Here is a 5,937-nt window from a genome sequence, read left to right on the forward strand (position 1 = left end):
AGTTTGAATATCTCCAAGAGGCAGAGCCTTCTACACAGCCTTGCCAGTGAAAGGGAACCAGCCTGCACTTATTTGGTGTTGAAATGATGCATGTACCTCTTAAGACAATACTATTCTATATTGTACATCTATGTGTTTTACATAAGATAGATATAAAGATATCTAAAATCTGTATTTAATTCAGTTGCTTAGAGTGACTGCTGAATCGTAAATGTTACTGCTAATCTTTGAATAGCTCTCATTATGCTTATTCTTCTTATTTATTAACCACCCAACCCCATAAAGATTTTCTTCCTCTCTAAATAATTAAGTGGATAAAATATTTCTTGGGCAGTGTTCATTTTCAGATTCCTCAAGACCGCTAAATCTCTTTGTAAAAACAGTTATCTTGGGACTTCCCTGGTGGTGCAGTGATTAAGACTCTGTCTGCCACTGCAGGGGACATGGGTTCAAGCCCTGGTCCGGGAAGATCCCACATGCCACAGAGCAACTAAGCCCGTGTGCCACAACTACTGAGCCTGCGCTCTAGAGCACGCAAGCCACAACTACTGAGCCTGCGTGCCACAGCTACTGAAGCCCGTGTGCCTAGAGCCCATGCTCCACAACAAGAGAAGCCACCGCAATGAGAAGCCCGCGCATCGCAACGAAGAGTATCCCCCACTCGCCGCAACTAGAGAAAGCCTGCACGCAGCAAAGAAGACCCAATGCAGCCAAAAATAAAATAAATAAATAAATTTATTTTAAAAAGTTTTCTTTTTTTAGCTTTTTAAAAAATAAATTTATTAAAAAACAGTTTTTAGCTTTTTTTAAATAAATAAATTTATTAAAAACCATTTTCTTTTTCTAGCTTTTAAAATAATTAATTAATTAATTAATTAATTTAATTTTTGGCTGCCTCTTCGGAGCAATCTCTCAGAGTTATCTGAGTTGCTGTGTCCCAGGCTTAAGTCCTCAGTTTTGTCCACCATATAAAACATAACTCTCACTTTTAGGTTGTGTATTTTTTTTTTCAGTCGACAGGATGATCCTTGTCAGAGAAATCATTAAATGTGCATACAATTGTCAGCAGAGAGAACGCAGCGTACGTAGACAGTCTCTAAAATAATTTCTGCATGACCCATGTTACTGGAAGTTGAGTGTCAGAGCGTTATTCCCTCCTGCGGAGAAACTTGGTTTTGGGGTTTCCAATAAACTACAGTAATAACTAGCTGGCTCTGCCACCAGTCCAGTTCAGTCATCTCCGATGTGTTTGAACGCTGAGTTTCTTATTATTTGTTTAATCCCCGGTTTCCTCTCCTTTATTCTGGCCTTTCCCAGTAGATGTCCCCGTGCACCGGGAAGTCCTTGAGGAAGGCCAGCAGAAGCATACCCCACAGGGGAAACATCAAAACCATTCCCTGAGGCTTCCCTGGTGGCGCAGTGGTTGAGAATCTGCCTGCCAATGCAGGGGACACGGGTTCGAGCCCTGGTCCGGGAAGATCCCACGTCGCGGAGCAACTGGGCCCATGAGCCACAACTACTGAGCCTGCGCGTCTGGAGCCAGTGCCTGGCAACAAGAGAGGCTGCGACAGTGAAAGGCCCATGCACCGTGATGAAGAGTGGCCCCTGCTCGCGGCAACTAGAGAAAGCCCTCGCACAGAAATGAAGACCCAACACAGCCAAAAAAATAAAGAAATAAATAAAAACCAAAAACCAAAAAACCATTCCCTGGCCATTATCTAGAAACTTGCTGAGCTGATGGAAAGGCACAAAGTTTCTCAGATATTCTTTACTTCTCCCTCAACAACTCCCCTGCTTCCCGTGTGTAATCACTCAAAACCTGGACCTCTGCCTTGCACCTCTGATGATTCTGTTGCCAGGTGTAAGTGATACTGCTGAGGATCAAACCTTTGCCTTTTAAGCCTGTGTTTTCCACAAACCCGACTCCAAAGTATACTGAGGATGTGCTTCAAAGATATTCATTTGAATTTTTACTTCCATGGTGACATGCCCTCTGACCTAATTACTATTAATTACTATTATTACTCCCAGCCAGAAAAAACAAGTTGCTTTATTTGGAAATTGAGAGGAAAAAACCTGAGCCAAAAAGACCTCCTGCCATTTCATATCAATAAATTGGAAGAAAATAACCATGCTCTCTACCCTTAAAAAAATTAGAGATCAGCAGAAATACTTTGTGATGGGCTGCATGCAATGTGGAAATATTTTTGTCCAATTTTTTATACTAATAAACTTCCAGAACTCTGAGAATCACATTGTTGGTTGTGACAGGTTGGGGGTTATAGAGGAGGAGTTTCATATGTCTAAAGTTAATAACAGTATGTGCAGATTATATCTAACCATGTGTAAACATCCAGTATGGAAAAAGAGAATACTCAGCCACAGAAAAGAATTAAATAATGCCATTTGCAGCAACATGGATGGACCTAGAGATTATCATACTAAGTGAAGTAAGTCAGACAGAGAAAGACAAATATCATATAATATCACTTATATGTGGAATCTAATAAGACAAATGAACTTATTTGCAAAATAGAAATAGACTCACAGACATAGAAAATGAATTTATGGTTACCAAAGGGGATAGCGGAGCAGGGGGAGGGATAAATTAGGAGTTTGGGCTTAAAATCTACACACTACTGTATATAAAATAGATAACCAACAAAGACCTACTGTATAGCACAGGGAATTATACTCAATATCTTGTAATAACCTATAATGGAAAAGAGTCTAAAATAGAATATATATATACATATATATGTATAACTGAATCACTTTGCTATATATTTGAAACTAATACAACATTGTAAATAAATTATATTTCAATAAAAATTGAAAAAAAATTTTTTTTAAATAAAAAAGAGTATAGGCCCAATGTTAGACTCAGCTGCAAAGTGCCGGGATGCTTTATCTAAAGACTGCAGAGGTAGCCCCAGTGTCCATCTCCCTCTTTTCTGTAGGAGGTATCAGGCTAGGTGACAACTCCCAAGTGACTTTCGGTCTTCCCTGAGTACCCAGGCCACAGAGAGTTTGATTTTCCTTCCTAAAAATTTCTGTACCACTTACTGTCTGACATTTATATTGTGTCACTTGATATTTTTAATCACTTGATTTTAATACAGAATATATAATAAAGTGTTAAAATGATCTCATTGTTTCTGTAGGTTGGTCTTCTCTCACTAGACAGTAGCTCTCTCCTCTTCAGGGTCATTGATGATATCCTTTCACCATCCAATAACTCCACAAAAATAACAGGCACAGAGCAGCTCATACTATCAAGTTGACGGAAGTGATGATTTTTCAGGATAAAAACACCAATGTTCAAATGTCACACCAGCTCAGCCTACCTATGTTTCCTACCACATGTCAAAAGGCAAACAAAACACGTGATTCATGAAACAAAATATATTTAAGTATTTAGCTATTTATTGCATTATTCTGGTGTGGTAGAAAGATTCTTTTTCAGCCAGGTGACCTGGTTTACAATACCAGCTCTGCAAATTACCCACATGACCTTAAGCAAATCATGTAACGTCTCTGCACTTACAGTGATTAGTTCAGTGAGTCAGTCATTTAACATATCTTTCATTATCATTTGATCTGTGCAGAACATGGTGCTAGAAAGGGATGAAAAGGTGAACAAGGTTGCCTCAAACCTATCTAACACTTATAGTAAAGTTTTCATTTCTGCAATTCTGTTTGTTTTGAAAAGCTTTCCTTTTGTTGTGCTCTGAACATTCCCTCTTTAGAGCAATCTGTTCTTGTTTAAAATCTTCTCATATCTGCAGATACTAATATAGTCTTTTTTTCCCAATGTTTATTTTCCCCCCCAGAGTCTCTGTTTTCACCAAGTTGCTTTTTCTCTATTTTTCTGTTTGTTTTCTGTCTCTTTCATATTACATGCTTTCCTCCAGTACCATCTTTTAGAGTAAGAAAAGCTGATAGGAATCTCTGAACACTTGAGTGTAGCCTATTAGCTGTGATCTCACCGTAGTGCAGTGGTTTTCTACATGTTTTGACCAAGTGAACAGTAAGAAATGCATTTTACATAATAACCCTGTGTATGTGGATGTGTGTGTGTCTTAAAAGCTTCACAATACTTTGACAATACTTTCCTTTATTATATGTGATACAGTCTCATTTTTTCTTATCTGTTTTGTGGATACAACCTACCATAATAAATTCATGACGCAGTAAAGTATTATCACCATAAGTTGAAAAGCACCAGTAGAGGTGATCTAGCTGGGCTGTTTTCTGGAGGAATCCTGGTCAGTCCTTCTCTCTTGGACTTCTTAGACAAGTACCCAGAAGATACTTTTCTTTTCCCCTGCATGGAGAGTGTCAACTAAAAAAAAAAAAAACACAGCAAGCTGCAAATCAGAATGGTTTATTTGGGGTTTTAAGTATTGCAATTCAGGACACACAGATTCAGGTAACCCCAAAAGAGTGTTGTGAGGAAGAGAAAGAGTCAGGGATTATAAAGACAAAAGGCCATGACGTTGTTAAAAGTTGCCTGGTGAGAATTGTGATGGACTCTGACTTGAGTCAGAATATATTTGCTTTTAAGGAATCACAGCTTGTTTTAGGGTAGGGGTCCGATAAGTACAGTATTTTGAGTTTCTGGCAGGTGTTCTGGATGCCTTCATCAGGTCAAAAGGTCAGATTCCATTCAGGTTGAGATATGCATAAGTCACACATCCTTAGTGGCTGCCCAGCTACATTTTGGAGAGCTCTCTTAATGATACCAACTTCATTTTGATTTTCCTTGCACAGCAGTTCATGCCTGGTGGCCAGAGGTCTGGGAGCCAAGTTGGGGTAGAAGCTGGGGGCCTTGATTTTCAACATGTGAATGGTTATTAATCACCCATTTTTCAAGTTAGAGTCCCTCACTTCAGAAGCCCTTTTATATTAACCTCTGCAGATGATAAACCTCAGAGAGGCAGCCACCTGGGGGCTCCAGTGGAGGAGGGGCCTGGGGCTCCAATTGCTCCTTACACTGAATTTCAACCATTCCTCCTTTTTGTAGCTCACCTGTACCCCTCTTCAGAAAGGTATATCATGCTGCCAATTTCTGAGTCTTTTGGGAATTCTGCTCTGTAAAAGGAATCCATTTTCTTTTTTTGTTTGTTTGTTTGCTTTAATCTTTTTTAAAAACACCTTTATTGGAGTATAACTGCTTTACACTGGTGTGTTAGTTTCTGCTGTAGGAATCCATTTTCTTAAGATGGTTCCCATTCCACCCTTTCTTTTCCAGTTTGTAAAATGTTGTTGCTTTTGTTTCCTCTCCCAATTTCTTTGATCTTGTGGTTTTCTCTTTTTAAAAACCAGCAAACAACAACCCCTGTTACTGTGGGTTTAGTGGAGTGTGGGAAGGGAGCTTGGATTCTCTTTCATATTACATGCTTTCCTCCAGTACCATCTTTTAGAGTAAGAAAAGCTGATAGGAAGCTCGAAATCATTGCTGGTATTAAAGCCAACATGTAAACCAGCCTTTATATACAACTTCATATTTTCTTTAAAATTTTTAAATTTAACATTATAGCATAATCATTTCCCTGTATAATAAAAAAAACCTCGATAAACATCATTTAACTGCTGCTTATATGCCATTGTCCTTTCTTAATAATTTCACCATCGTGGACATTGGGCTTGTTCCTAATTTTTCCCTGTTATGAATAATACTGTAATGAACATCTGTGTGTATAAAACCATGACCCGATTTTAGATGATTTCCTTAGAACGGTTAAAAAACAAAATTCAGCTGAGTAAATGTAAAGATCTAATTGGCTTTATTCAACAATTCATGAATCGGGGCAGCATCCGATAGGCAGGTAGAGAGGAACTCCGAGGAGCTGTACAAAAGGGTAGAAAGGGGCAGGGATAAGGAAAGAATCCACTGTTTCAGGCAAGGTCACCTTCCCATGGGGGATGGAAGGG

The sequence above is a fragment of the Physeter macrocephalus genome, chromosome 2, assembly GCF_002837175.3.
Source record: "Physeter macrocephalus isolate SW-GA chromosome 2, ASM283717v5, whole genome shotgun sequence".
Classification (NCBI taxonomy): Eukaryota; Metazoa; Chordata; class Mammalia; order Artiodactyla; family Physeteridae; genus Physeter; species Physeter macrocephalus.